Consider the following 14,838-nt stretch of genomic DNA (forward strand, 5'->3'; position numbering starts at 1 on the left):
ACTGTGGTTTTGTTTGTGTGTGCACAGACTTCCTGAAGTCCACTGTCAAGTTTGATGCTTATGCAAACAAATGTTGAAAGATAAGGCAGGATTCACCAATGTGCGGAAAAAAGAAGGCCGTCATTATGAGAGGATGCACAAAACTGTAATTATCGACTTATTCAGCTGTTATTAGCAGGCTAGTAAAGCATGGCATGAGTAGGTACTGTCATGTTTAGAAAATATCACCTGAAATGTGGCAGGAAAAGGAAGACAAACATGTTATTGGCAACCAGTTTTCAGGTAACACAACCATTGAGCCAGATAATTGGAAATAGAGTTGTCACTTCTTTCCCATCCTCAGGGTGTGAATCCCCACAGAATTGCCATGTTCCAGGAAAAACATTATCCTCAGCTCAGGATTTTGAATACTGAATGTTTCTATTGATTAGTGACCCAATCAAGGACAGTTCTTGATTAGCATTTATTCAATCATAACAACAAATTCTTAGTTGCATCTTTTAATATGTGATCATTAGTGCATTAAATTGTGTATGACTGCAAGAAAAAAAATTTTGTTAAGTTTTTTCCATATGTATCGACTTGTCTGTAGAGTGCCAGGCAGTAGTGAAAAAGGCCCTTTGAATATTGAGTTGACTTGTTTAAATTTGCAAAACTTCAAAGTTGCTTTTATTGCCTTTCAAAAGTCCTCACATCTGAGAAGCTGGAACATGTTTGACAAAAGATTGATTGTCAAAGTAATTGCAATTTTCTATCATTGAACTAGATTGTAGGTACCACATGCGACTAAACGTGGAGCACCTGACGTTACCGGCTCATGTAAACATCATGATTTCAAGATTGTCATAAAGTAGAATGCATTGTTCTTCCCTCAGTCAGCTCCCCCATACGGATGTGAAACAGGTGAAAATGAAGGTTTCATGATACAGTCGTTTCCAGATGCTTTTACAGCTCTCTCTCTCATCAACAGTATTTGAGAAGTGAGAAGATGAATACATGTTTGTAAAGTTTAGTCTGCAGTCATTTTTGTGGAGGATTTCCTCAGGAATTTCAGCAGGATTAGCAGTAAGCAATCAATGTTGGCATCATTTCATTGTTACATAACAAGTTGCAGTGACTCTCATTCACTCCTGAAATTATGTTACAATATATAAAAAAGCACACCTCTACATTTAAAGTCTTTCATTGACCTTCTTGTAGTTGATAACACGTTTGTATAAAGTGGCTGACATTTCCACATCTGCACCATTTGTCACATAGGCCTTGTACTTATTTACAAGCATTGACAGATGAGAGCAAAAAGATTGTCACACTGTTCCAAAACAAGCCAGTGTTAGCTGGTCTACGAAAGTTGAGACAATAGGTTCAATAAACTTGGTGAAGGACGGACGATTCTTTCTCTGAAACATGAAGAAATCAAGGACAGTGTGAAAAGCGGGCTTTATAGGCTTTGATAAAGTTGTATGATTGAAAACTTTTCTTCACACAAAGAGTCTGATGTGCTGCTTGAGTACGAGGGAGAAAGGTTTCCCTCTGCAATTTGATTTCCCTTCAAAACGCTTCACCTCCTTTGTCTTTGTAACTTTTGTAAGTTTGAAAAAAGAATGTGTTTAAATCAACGTGAAGGTCCTGTTATTATGTCTGCATCTTCAAAGCTAAGCACTTGAAGATAAGGAGGTGGAGGCAGATGTCCGCTATGCGGCTTGGCAGGTTGCTGTTGTTACCGATTGTGTATTTACAATAATAATGAATGTTGACCAGGTTTTGTCAAAGTCTAAAAAGTTGGCTCTGCACTTTTTTTTCCAAGAGTACATCTTGATTTAGAGTCTTATTTTTTCTCAAGCGTGCTTGATAATTGTGAATAGGTGGCTTGTTAATTTTATCATTCTGGCCAGTATAATGTCAGTCTGCCGGTGTAGCTCCAGTACCTGGAATCTGAATGTGTCCAAGTGTTTAAACAGGTCTAGTTGTTGTTTTTAATTTTAAAAGTAATTACAGTGAAGCGATGACAAAATAAGGTTGATGTTTGGTCTTGGTGTAGTTTGGTTTTTCGCCCACTCACTCACTCCATTGTTCTCTGTGTTGTTTTCTCTGTTTATAAACACGCCTCTGTACCTGTTAACTCTTCTTCCAGTTTGCCTACTGTTCCAGAGACAAGGTGTAATTTAGTCTTGGAAAAAGCAATATGATAGAACTCCAATGAGGTATCACGTAGACACTGAGAGAGAAGAGATCTCATGTAAACCACTTTTTAGAAGATTTTGACCTGCTGGTTTTTGAAAATGTTGTGACCAAAAGCTACAGCACAGCAAAGGCCTGCTATAGATTTGGTCCAAACAGGAGGAATACTTCACCAGTTGTTGTGTTTAGGGCTGGCAACAACCAGATCCGATCAGATGCTTTTGACAGCATTTTTTCATGTGTTCTGTTGTAAACATAACAGGGAGACAGACTCTAATGACTTTGTGCGCTACTCAGCAGCGCTTCTGATGTGCAGAGTCACCATCAGGAATATCACTCACAACGCTCATCTCTTCCAGAAGCTCTTTCTCCAGAGAGTGTGACTTATCTACTGTTGCACCGGTCAAATGTGTGTTTGCCGAACAGATGGAAACTGGAAGTGGTTTGTGAAGGATCAGAACCACCCGGTGACTTGCATCCAGTTAGTCATTTACAAGCAGATAATAACGACAAAACTGAAGACTCTCTCAAACATGTTTGGTGTCACATCGGTCAGTATATGAACTGAAAGCTAAAAAATAATGTTCTTACACTGTGGCACTCTTCTCTTTCACGTAAATGTTCCGATGCAGTTGATGGTAGTTTTTTCTGGGACAACCCTGCTACAGTGCATGGCTAGATGAAAACAACTGCCTGCTATTTACTGCTGCTTTTTAGTTGTTTTGTCTTCTTTTTCACACTGATATTAAAATCCTGGCTTCCAGACAAGGTTCTGACAAGGTTAATGCATTTGTGAGTGTGGTGTTGGTTGACATATGAAATAAATTTATTGGATTTAAATTTGTGTTTTTGCATAATAAAATATGAAGTAACAGATTATAACTGGCCCTCTTAGCTGTATAAATCACAGCAGTCTTTTAGCTGTGACTTGAATAGTTGCTGCTTCATGAGCGTTTGTTGCACTTTTTGATTCAGGTGTTTCCTAAATGCCGCTGACTCCTATTATCTCATAGTGAATTTAACGGTTGCATCAAGGGATGTTAATGCCTACTTGTTTAATTATTAATTGCCATTAAGTTAACAAATTAAAAATAAATCAAGGAGATGAGGGACATGCACTTTAACTGTCAATTTGACTTGTAATACCTGTTTGTGCCACCAGATGGAGTCTCTTAGTGTTTAATGAGGTGAAGTTACAGGTGTGTTGGCTGACTGCTGTCTAGCTGCTAACTATGGCAGTTGTGCTAATGAGCTATTCACCATCAAGTTGTAAGAAGGCGTCTGGTGGCCGTCAGTCAGCTAGCTAGCTGAAGCTCATGCTAAGCTCATGCTAACACTAAACTAGGTTTTCAAATGATAACAAAGGCCGGGCGCCGATTCTCTGTGCGGGAAGAAATTAAATGTGGTAACTTGGTGATTAGCATATCTGTTTTTCAAATTCCTATAGTATAAAGGGATTTTGCAGTGAACACTAAGTGTCAGTGGGTAAAAATGGCTTTAGCAGTATAGGAAAACCAGTCCACTGTATTTAACCCATTTCAGTGATAAATCAATTATTGTTTGTAATTGTGACAGACTGTTGGTTAATGAAATTGTTTAAAATTTGCATCAGTAGTTACATGTATGAAAGAAATTGACTGAAAAAGAAAGACTTTAGACACTGATGTGGGTTCTCAGTTTATTTGTTGACCAAGGTATTGTGATAATGAGATGTGGAGACACGGAAGTTGACAGAACGATGTGTAGATTTTACTGCTGTCTTCAGTCTGTCTCTGCCTGCTGGGTAGCCAAGTAGCCAACTGTTGGCAGCTACGAACCAGATGTCACATCAACAACCACAGACATCAGGGGCAGATGAATCTGCATGCATGCTTTTCTTGTCTGTGTGTGATAAAAGTGATTATTATATTATTAAGCGGACGCCCGTGTTCTTTTCAAGCATGAGCGCTGAAGCAAATACACAGCTATGACTGAGTGCTAGTTGAATATGCTCTGTCTTGACAGGTCTACATATGGTGTAGGTCTTTCATTATTCTTTAACAGGCTTGTATGCAAATTCCTAACAATATGATGTTTTAATTGTGAATTGACCCTAAACTTAAAAAAAAGACGATCATATTGGCTAGCAATATCACACTGTCCTGTGATAATATAAAAGACAGTTTTGGTATTGATAAGAGGGAAATCACCTCACATGTTAGGGTTCAGCTATCTTTTGATATTCCTTATTTCCATTTCTTGTAAATAGTTCAGTGTAAACAAAGAATGATGACAGATTTGACTATTTCTTTTACAGAAGACAACTGAACATGTCCTTCATCTGCAGCATTATAGAGCTCATTTCCACTTCATCCGACAGAGTGTTTTCTTGTGTGTGGATCACATGTGATGATGGTGTATAAGCTCCATGAAAAATTAACTCCCAGTCGTACAGCACATATTGTACAAGGTCATATGAAAAAACAACATTGCATACTAACTCTGCTGTGTATCTTTTTTCTCTGTTCTCTTTTCCAGTCAGAGGCCAAAGGGCTTCTCCCTGCACCTGGGATGGTGCCATGTGACAGAGCGGCTGTGGAGCCATAACCCCACTACCACCGCTCCATCATCTCGACGTTAAGCTGCTTGCCCACCACTGATCTCACTCCCAGTCTCCCCTCCTTCCCTTTAGCTTTGCTCAGAGCCCTGGACAAGGCCACCACAGCCACCACATGACTCACCCACTGGAGCCCTAGATCAAGTAAGTACAGTATGGCCGGTCAGCCTTGTGTACTCTTTGTTGAGTGCTGCAATATGTCTCATTGTGAGCCAAAGCTGAATACTGGGTTGCAGCCCAAAGCAGATTGTGTAGTTGGTCTTGTAGAACTCGGGTGTGTTATTTAATGCTGATTCTTAGTGAACATTCACAGGATACTTTCCATGTTTGTTTATTTACTGAAATGCATGTTTGTTTATTTATTGTGTGGCAAAGCTTCTAACTAAGGCTTGAGGCCATGTTTGTAGGATGGCAGGAATAGAGGTGAACAGAGGTCAGTATTTAATATTCAGAGAAGTAAGGTAAGACACAGGAGCGGTTACTTGGCTGTATCGAGTTGAAAATGTGGAATTAATATGCACACATGCACCATGTGCCTGCATGGATTCCATGCTTGTTTTGTAATCTTGCTCGCATGAGCTATGACTGGGCCAGTTATTTCAGCATTGATCATTATGTCTGTAAATAATGGGGGAAGCAGTTTAAGGCTTGAGTTTTAACTGAAGACATCATTGTCATATTGCCTGTTTTGTGAGACAAAAAGGACAAAACATACACATACACACAAAAAAATATATTTATAATGAGGAAAAAAGAGAGCAGGCCAATAAATATAAATGTTTTAGAGGGTTGAACCAGTCTTGCATGCTGGAGTGTGATGATAAATTGCAGGATTACCATTGATTTAGGGCCTAATTACTTACAGGACTATTATCTAGCCCCACACTGACAAATAGAACATCCACTGCTATGCATTGCTTTATTTCACAGAGATTCCATCTAATTTATGGAAAGTCGTGTTGGGGCATTTAAAAACCTCTTCATTCTTTTGATATTTTGTTACATTATAGACCTAATTTGAAAATATTTCTTTTTCTTGTGCACAATAAAAATAGCATTATATTTAAAACAGAGCAGAAGCTAGTCGACACTTGTGTACGGTGCCACAAAAAGTCAAAAGTGCTGACATACTGGAATTGTCACCGTTTAATTCTGCTTATTTTAAAGGCATAATTCAAGTGTATGTCTTTTGTGATTTGTATTTTGTGGCTGGAGGTTATTTTGTTTCTTTGTGTTTTACAGAGCAAGTTGAGGTTATATCAAGATCTTAGAGTGAAAAGGATGATACAATGTAGGATTGTCACAATACAAAAACTATGAAAATAAGGTTCTGAGTGAAAATAACTGCATGTGAGAAAACTTTGCAAAGAGCATGCATAATTGGTTGAATTTGAAAGACTCCAGTCTTCACTGTCTCCACACAGACTTAATGGCCTGTCAATTTAATTTTAGGGAGGACCAGTGAGTTAAGCCTAAATTAATCGTTTAGAGGGACTAGAAAGATAAGGCCTCTTTCTCACTGGCTATTTCCCATTATTCCCCTGTGCTGTGTGCTCTGACACTTCAGGCCCCAGATCGGCTGCATGGCTCTGAACATCCCAGCATGTCTGAGTAGGCCTCCCATCGCGTTTCTCGAGTTGAAATGAGGACACGCACACACACACACACACACACACACACACACACACACACACACTCCAAATTACACAGAGCCCAACCGAGCTCAATAAATGATGAATATTCATGTGGAATTATCTGTCTGGCAGGGAACGTGTTTGAGATTGGAAGTGCTGCGTGAAAAAATTAGGTGAGCAATGACACCCACAGGCACTATGAAAGGCAGATATGTGGACCTGTGTAAAGGAGTGATTCATATACTGACGCTAATTTGTTTTTCATTTTACTGATGTATTTATATTTAGTGATGTATACTAACATTATTTTAAGGATGCAGAATGGAAGGAGAAGATAAAGTAGGGGACAGTTCTACTTGTATGGACTAAAATATATATTTTTACATTTTGATTTTGAACTACCCTGTACCTCCCATGATTACACAGATGAGAGAAGTGACTATGAGTAGCAGTCCGCTGGCCGTAAGTCACCACTGCAGACTGCTTTACTCGTTGTATTCTATACACTGAGGACTTTGGCAAACTGTTGTAGTGTCTGTGGAGCTGTGTGCAGTCCAAGGTTATTTCTTACTCTTGGTAAACATCCTGGATCTGGGTGTACACAGATGGTGGGAAACAATGGACTGGAACTTAACAGTGTATTCATTTGAGAAGCAAAGACTTACCGGACCACACCAGCGTTTTTGCATGCTTCATCTAAATTACTACGTGTCACTTCACACCATTTTTTGTTCCATAGCTTAAATCATATATATGTCACAATATGAAACTAGTTTTCAGAGGCTTTAAGCCCCAGTAAAGGTCAGTCCTTTGACAGAAAGTTTATATTGATAATCAGAATTTTTAAGGCCAAAGAAATGGGAACTTGTTTTCAAAAACACAATCATCAACATTAACATTTCATTTGCAGTTTACTATGATAGTAAATCTTTCATTATTGGGTGGTTTGTTGGACAAGGACTGACAATGGAAAACGTGAGCCTGTGTTTGACATTTAAAGCCTAACTGACAAATCAATTACCGAAGAAGATAATTAGCAGATTCTGTTTTATTGCATTGTTGTTTGCAGGCTTTTAAATCAGTCAACTCTGACTGCATAAATCCACAACAGGAACAGACAGCTAAGCCCCATTTTAATCATACACATTCGAAATTTTGGTTTACAGTGAATTTCTGTTTGACCAAAGGGTCTCTGCTGGCAGGAAAATGACATAAACAAACGCACTGTGTTAGAAATGTTCATGATGAATTTAAATTATTTTTGTGTGGGATGTTTGTTGTTTGTTTTGTTTTTCACATTTTATCAAAAAAGTCTATGTCCAGAATGATTATTTCAGTTCCACTCTCCACCGGGATTTTAGACCACTTCTCTTTTGTGATGCTCTCCAGGCCTTTAAGATTGGAAAGCTTCCTTTGCCATCAGTTTAATTTTTATTTACTTAAGTACCACCTATTCACATCACTCTTAAGTTCCCTCCATGAATTCTCAAAGGGATTCAGGCCTGGACTCTGGCTGGGCCATTCCAACATGTTGATGTTGTTTTCTCTTCACCACCTCTTTGGCTGCATGTTTCAGATTGTCTTGCTGGAAATGTCAGCACTGCCCAGGGTTTTCTGCCGTCTGACTGAAGTTCTCCTCCACATTCATAATGTCCTTCTCATTGCTCAGGATTCTTTTGCTTTGAGAAGGTTTGTTTACTTTGACAAGGTTGTCTGGCACATTAACTGAAAATCACAATTAAAGCACTACATCCTCACTGCTATGCTTGACCATAAGGATGGAGTTGTTTTGGTTCAAATGCTGTCTTCCATCATCCAAAGGCCACATCCCTGGGCCCAAAGACATGGCATGATGTCATGGTGAAGTAGGGTCCTCCTTGGTCAATCTCTGTTGGAATGTCTTATTGGGATGTTGTTACCAGAACTACCCAGATTCTTGGGATCGTCTTGGTGGCTCTTCTTGGATTCTTCTTGGCCTCTTGCACTACCATTCTTGTTGGCACTGGAGTCACTTTTGACTTTCTGCCCCATCCTTTGAGATTTTTCACTGTGTGGAACACTGTGTTCTTTTTGACGATGCTTTACACTGTGGCCACTGACACTTGAAAACACTTGGATATGACTTTATGGACGTAGCCATGATGGGCACATTTCTGTAAGTGGTAGACCCTTATTATATATATGTATATGTGTCCACAGGATCTATTTCTCTCTTCCCATTCATTGTGTAGTGAAACCCCAGTCGTGTTCTGGAGCGTTACGGCGAGTTTTAGGTGACAGGGCGTAGCTCATTTGCATAAAGTAGACTTGGCTTTAACTTGATGCAAATTTGGCAAATTTTTGCAAAATCGTCCCTGTGGACACGTAGCATTAGGCCTTGATAAGAAAAAACCATTCCGCCTAACAAGCCAAGCAATGTGGTCTCATTTTCCATCACTGTTCATCAAAATTTCTCGTGCCCTGACGTCACTCAGTGCATCCTGTGCATCTTCCTTGCGGCTGATAAACGAACTGTAGGTGCATTATCGCCACCTACTGGCTGGAGTGTGTTCATCAGTGTTGCCGGTGTACCAGAAATTAGTTAACAGAGAAAGATGCGATTTAACGTGTACGTTTTTTTAAACATGTTAATATGTTGAAGTCCCAGCCCTAATATATTTGTATGTTTATATATATATGGATGTATGTATGCTCACTTAGCTCTTTGGTTTTAGACTTGCTGTCGACGAGTACAACTGCATCAGGCGGTTGCTTATTGCGGAAACCAGAAGGGCTAGGTGTTTTTAGTTTCTGAAAAAGCATTGAAATAGTTACAAATTATGTTCAGCATCTCTATCACAATGTCTTACTGGCTTTTGTCACTTCTTTACAGCTAGAACATATCTATTAATCTAATAAAAACAATCACCATAAATCATAACTTGGTATATGTGAATACTTTTGGCTTAACTGTAGATACGACAGAGATGAGGCAGATGTGTATCAACAGCAGTACTTGACAGCAGCTTTAAATACCCTAATGTGACTGATGAGCTGAATGTGAAAATGTGTAAGATGATTAAGCAGAAGATGTGACATTCCATTTACAATAAGTGCATTGCAAATGCTTTATATACAAGTGACAAATGGATCCATGGTCTCTGCTGAAACAATATTCAGAAAGTTCAATCATTTCTAACTACAACTTAATTTTCCCTTAAAGAGCAAACCCTATTTATTACTAAAGCAGAAATTCAGGGAGACTTCTTCATGTGCTATGTGATTAATTTAGTTTGCAGAAATTATGTATGCAGATCCGGTAATATTTTGTTTTGGAAAGCAACATTGCAGCACTCTCCAAAATTAAACAAATTTAATCACTGTGTTCTGCATAAACTGAAGGTCGTAACATTTGTTTCAATGTCAATTGACATTTCTGCTCATTTTTTAATTTGCATGCTCTAAATGCACAGCTACAGTTTGAGCTGAGTGACACAATCATTTATTTGTAGAGTAGCAAATGTTGATTGAATTATAGCAAACTGAACCAAAACCTGCCCTCACACGGAAGCCTCGCAGACACAACAGAAAGAAATCGTCTCAGCGTGATGTGTCTTGACAGAAGGTGCTGCTCACTTAAACCTCCGAGTGACGGGACTGCAGTGAACCTGCACACTGACAACAAAGACGGTTTACAGACACTTTCACATGTTCATATGTAGGTGTGCTCAGTTCCATACCACACATAATAATGAATGAATGAGTCACTGGGTGCACTGTTGCCCTGTTTGACTGAAACTGTATACATTCTCTGGCCATGTCCTATATTCAAGAGGGTGGGCCTTAGCAACAGTGACTGAGCAGCTTCTCATGGGCTGTACCAACTCCATCGAGCAGAGAGGGGTGTGTGAACAGTGTGGTGATCTCATGTAGAAAAAAACTGTTGTATTTATCTTTAGTAATGTTGTAAGCTACTTACACTATATTATAAGTGCAACCTGTAGTATCTGTTAGATTCTTTAATAAAATGTCTTTATTTATACTGTGTACACTGTGATTACTCTAGATTTGGGGTCCCCACTGTTCATGGCATTCCTGGAATATCTGCCATATTTAAGACTGAGGCTGTTATGAAAAATGATAAAATTTCTAGGAGTTTTTTTGGGGGGACATTTTGCCAAACAATTTTTACATTGTTAATATACACACAGGACTAATTAGAAACCGTGACAACTGAAGCTGTGGGAACCTCAGTGCTTTTAATTACGGCTTCACATTCATACCAGGATATTTAAAAAGGCTCTTAAAGAAGCCTAAAATGGGACTTGGTGAAAGGATGTATGCATGAGGAAGATAAATAAGAAATAATGAATTTGTGTTGAGACAAATGTCACTGGTGTCTGCCCTGAATCGTTTACTTTTCCTCCCTCATTCCTGGTAATCCCCATCCTTCACTCCCTGCTCTCTACCTGGTGGTCTCTTCCTCACTCCCCCCTGCGAGCCATACATTGCCGCTGTTGAGTGCGTGTGTGTGCATGTGTGTGTGCGCGTGTGTGTATGTGTGTGAAGCGAGCTTGCGGAATGAGAGAACGAAGGAGGGGAAAGGTTTGAGGAAGAAAAGACAAACCTAAAGATACGGAGACGGCAGGCGGCTGTAATGGGGAGCCTGTGGAGGCAGTGGACTGTGTTTCTCAGAGGCCTGGCTCTGTTGCGTTGTCGTTGCTGCTTCTTTTTCTTCTTCTTCGTTGGTGACTGAAGGCTCAATCTTCCGCGATACGTCACGTAGCGAGAGTGAGGTGAGGTCAGAAGGTGCAGTGGGCTGACCTGGTCTACAGGTGTGTCAGTTAGAGTGGCATTTGTTTTGTTTCTGCATATTTTTTTTTCCCCCTCTCCTTTCTATCTGTATACTGCAAGACTAATATGTATCAAAGTGTGACTGAGGCTATGCTCACACTGCAGCTGTAGCTAATTACGACGGTTTCAGTCACATGTAACACAGCTCGGTCGTTATATTAAGTGCAAACCGTGAAAGCTGTCATCTGTCAAACACTGTTCTGAGTTGCGAACGAAGCTTTTAATGGCCATCCATAGGTTCAGACAAGGGCAGCAATATAGTAGCAGAGCCTGTTTATTAAGCTTCATGGTTTTTCACGCTCCCTGGGTGTATGCATACATGAATGCTTTAAGTGTGCTGTGGTCAGATCTTACCAAGATTAGAGAAAAAAAGTATGTAATGTGAATCATGCTGCAGAAAGTTCATTATATGTGTTTGTGGATGAGAAAGAGCCGGAGCAGCAGATCACTTGTGCACTTTAAATGTCTTGCGATGGAACTGGCCTTTTTATTTTAAGGCCACATTAGTCAGTAGATCTATATTTTTACCACTAATTGTTGGCTCTTCGGCTGTGAAGTATCTTTTAAAATATGACTGACTTATTGGACTGTCCTTTAAAGCAGCAGTGGTGGCATTTGTATTGTTATTAGTAGTAATCACACTCAACAGCCAATGTTTCACCAGCATTTCACTGTTAGGACTCCAGCCCAGTGGATGGATCCATTTATGTTTGTGTATATAAGTGGATTGCTGAGTGATTGTTCATGCATGTGTGAAAGTTCACACTTAACTGGGTGTAAATTGTGTAATAAGTAGATACTGATATTTAAAAAAAAACATCCATTTAACAGATATTGTGGAGCAGGTGGAGGCTTACCCTCTATAGTGCATGTTTATCATCACAACAGAGTGAGTTGCTCCGTATAAACAGAGCCCATTATTTAAAAAAAAAAATAGCTCAACTTCAGTTTATTTTACCGCCTGATTTGAGGACGCATCATGTTCAGCTTGTTTAATGCTGGCAATACCGGTAGTTACTCATGTGGGATTACCGGTATTGTAAGCAGACATCAGGGCCCATGTTGCTACTGTGCTGCCTTCTGTTGATAAGCCGGTCCTCATGCATGGTAGAAGTTTATTCCACTCTGTAAAGATTGTTTTCCTCTTCATCTAACCATCTAACCTTCATATTTTTTTTTTCCAATTGATTTTTTGACAAATTAATTGAATATTTTCACTTCAGTGTGTGTGCTAAAAAATATCCAGTGTATGTACACAACCCTGACTCTGTAAATAGGAAGTAAAAGTGGCCTAGACTGATCCGCGCAGTACCGCTCCAGTGTGTCCTGTACAAAGGGAGGGGACAGCGAAAGGGATGATAACTTTGGCGCATGCTTACTATCTAAAGACACTTACTAGACATATGAACTAATTCAAATATCAACAACAATCTTTATCAGAATCACAGACTTCATGGTAGCTTGACAAGTTCTGCATTGTCTACTGCTGTTTTCACATTGAGAGCACATTTATGTAAGGCAAAACAGTATTGTGTTCCTTGAAAACTAAATAAATGTTTGAAAATCAGACCTTTTTCAGTTTTCCTAACCTTTGGCCTTTCTTGAAACGCCTACACTTTTGCTTTTCAGGCGAGATTGTATAGAGGCTCAGTTATGAGGACTGATGCAAAGATGCAGAGCAGAGAGTCAACTGTGATGTGGACAGTCAGAACTTGAGGTTGTACATCAAGACACAGAGCAAGTAATGACACATGCAATAGTGTTTTGATCAATTGAATAGGGACACATACAAAAAGAAGAGTTTAAAGATTGTTTATTACCATTTTTGCATCCACATGTTATCTAAATGTTGTCACACCCCCACTCAGACCATCTATGTGCAGCTCAAAACTGGACACAAACGAGATTTTCTTGGCTTCAACCTGGCTAAATCTCATATTAGAACACCTCATTTCACTCTTCTTAAACTAATATCTGGTTTACACATCTGGTTGTGTGTGCTGCAGTACCAGGATGGAGGCACTAGAAGCTTCTCACAGCTGCCTGGTAGCGTCTACTGATGCATGTTTAGGCATTAAGGGAATCATGGTAGATTGTGGGGTCCACAATAGATTCCATTCGATGTATAAATTCTAACTTCAGAAAACAACCTATGTTACACTCTCCCTCTCTAAACTGCATGAGTCTCTGCTTGCATGTCGGTCATGGAGCTCTACCTGCAACCACAGGTAACTCCTCATCCTGTGGAAAACAAAGATAATGTAAAAACTCTCCACAGTTGCGTGGCTAGCAGAGCAGCCCAATTCCTGCAACTTTCTGGTGCCACCCAGCAGCAAACCCAGAGTCAGAAAAAATGTCCTGTTTCACCTGAACTGTAGAGTTAATTGGGCTAAATGGGAACGTGATTGTTTTACACTCATGCTAGTGTGTGAGCAGTTGCTTCAGAGAGCAGAGCAAATGTCTGTGCAGAGAAAGTGTGAGCGACTGATAGGGATCGGCCAGCAGTGTATCTCTACCGCTGGTCTTCTGAGAGCTGAATTCTTTTCTGTTTTGTATCTCGTGATGTATTTGTCTTGTTCTGTCGTTACTGAGTTACTTGATTAGCAGTTGAACTCTGTGATTCTGATTGATAAGGACCTAAATGTGGTAAAAGCTGCTAGAGAACGTATGACAAGACTCCTCTAGTAAATTAGCCAGAGTAAACCCAAAAAGATGAACACTGTTGCCACTGTTAGGATTGCTTTATTTAACTCTGTGTTTCTCCTGCTAACATTTATAAGCAGAGTTTCACAAGCTCTACTATAAAGAATGCAGTAGGGTGCTGTAGTAACATTATATAAGAAGATTTATTTCTTTGCTGTGACAGTGAGCACAACACAAAGACCTTTAGTAGCTATTGTCCTCTTGTAGCGACAAAAGTAGCTTTACTGACCTTTATAGCAACATTTCACTGCAACACACCCTAATGGTGTGTTCTCTCACACACCAGGAGAAACTAGGTTCAGGACAAACCTACTATTGTACATCACCACCTTCCATAAAGGGGAGATGCTTTCAGGCTGTGACACAATCATTTATATAGGTATTCAGTGTTTGTTTGCATTGCTAGTCAGATTTGAGCAGTGGTGGAGAAAATACTTAGATCCTTTACTCCAGTATTAATACAACATTGTAAAAGTCTTACAGTGAAAATGTTGCTTAAAGTAAAAGTGTGGTAGGGCTCCAGACTAGCTTTTTCATGAGTCGCACCTCCCACCTGGTCACATGCAAAACACCTCACTACCTGAGCAATTGCTTTTTGATGGACACCACATTTACCGATGTTCCCTGAAGGCCTCACGTTGCAGGCTGCTGTAGATGCTGCTTGGTGGTTGCAGTGTGCTCAGACAGTTGTGTGACCAAAAATTTGTTTTCAAAGAGTGAAATAAAGTGTTCTCAAGTCAGATTTGTCCACAGTGAAACCAAGTAATTTTATCCACTTACTGTTTTCTATGAGCGGAGAAAACAGCGCACATAAGAGCGCTACGCCTTTCATGAGCTGAGCCCATTTTAAAATGTAAAGACCGCAGTCCATCGTTTTCATATAGTGGTTAG

General features: G+C 39.7%; 1 protein-coding gene across 3 annotated transcripts in view; it reads left to right on the top strand.

Annotated features, from left to right (window-relative positions):
* Positions 1-14,838, top strand: part of ncoa1 (nuclear receptor coactivator 1) — a 58,407-nt gene that overhangs the window by 11,054 nt on the left and 32,515 nt on the right. For all 3 annotated transcript variants that reach the window (XM_008289176.1, XM_008289179.1, XM_008289178.1), the window contains one exon: positions 4,699-4,921. The gene's annotated coding sequence lies outside the window, so the exon portion shown is untranslated. The remainder of the gene's footprint in view (positions 1-4,698; positions 4,922-14,838) is intronic.

The sequence above is a fragment of the Stegastes partitus genome, unplaced genomic scaffold (genome assembly GCF_000690725.1).
Source record: "Stegastes partitus isolate 25-593 unplaced genomic scaffold, Stegastes_partitus-1.0.2 Scaffold597, whole genome shotgun sequence".
NCBI classification, from domain to species: domain Eukaryota; kingdom Metazoa; phylum Chordata; class Actinopteri; family Pomacentridae; genus Stegastes; species Stegastes partitus.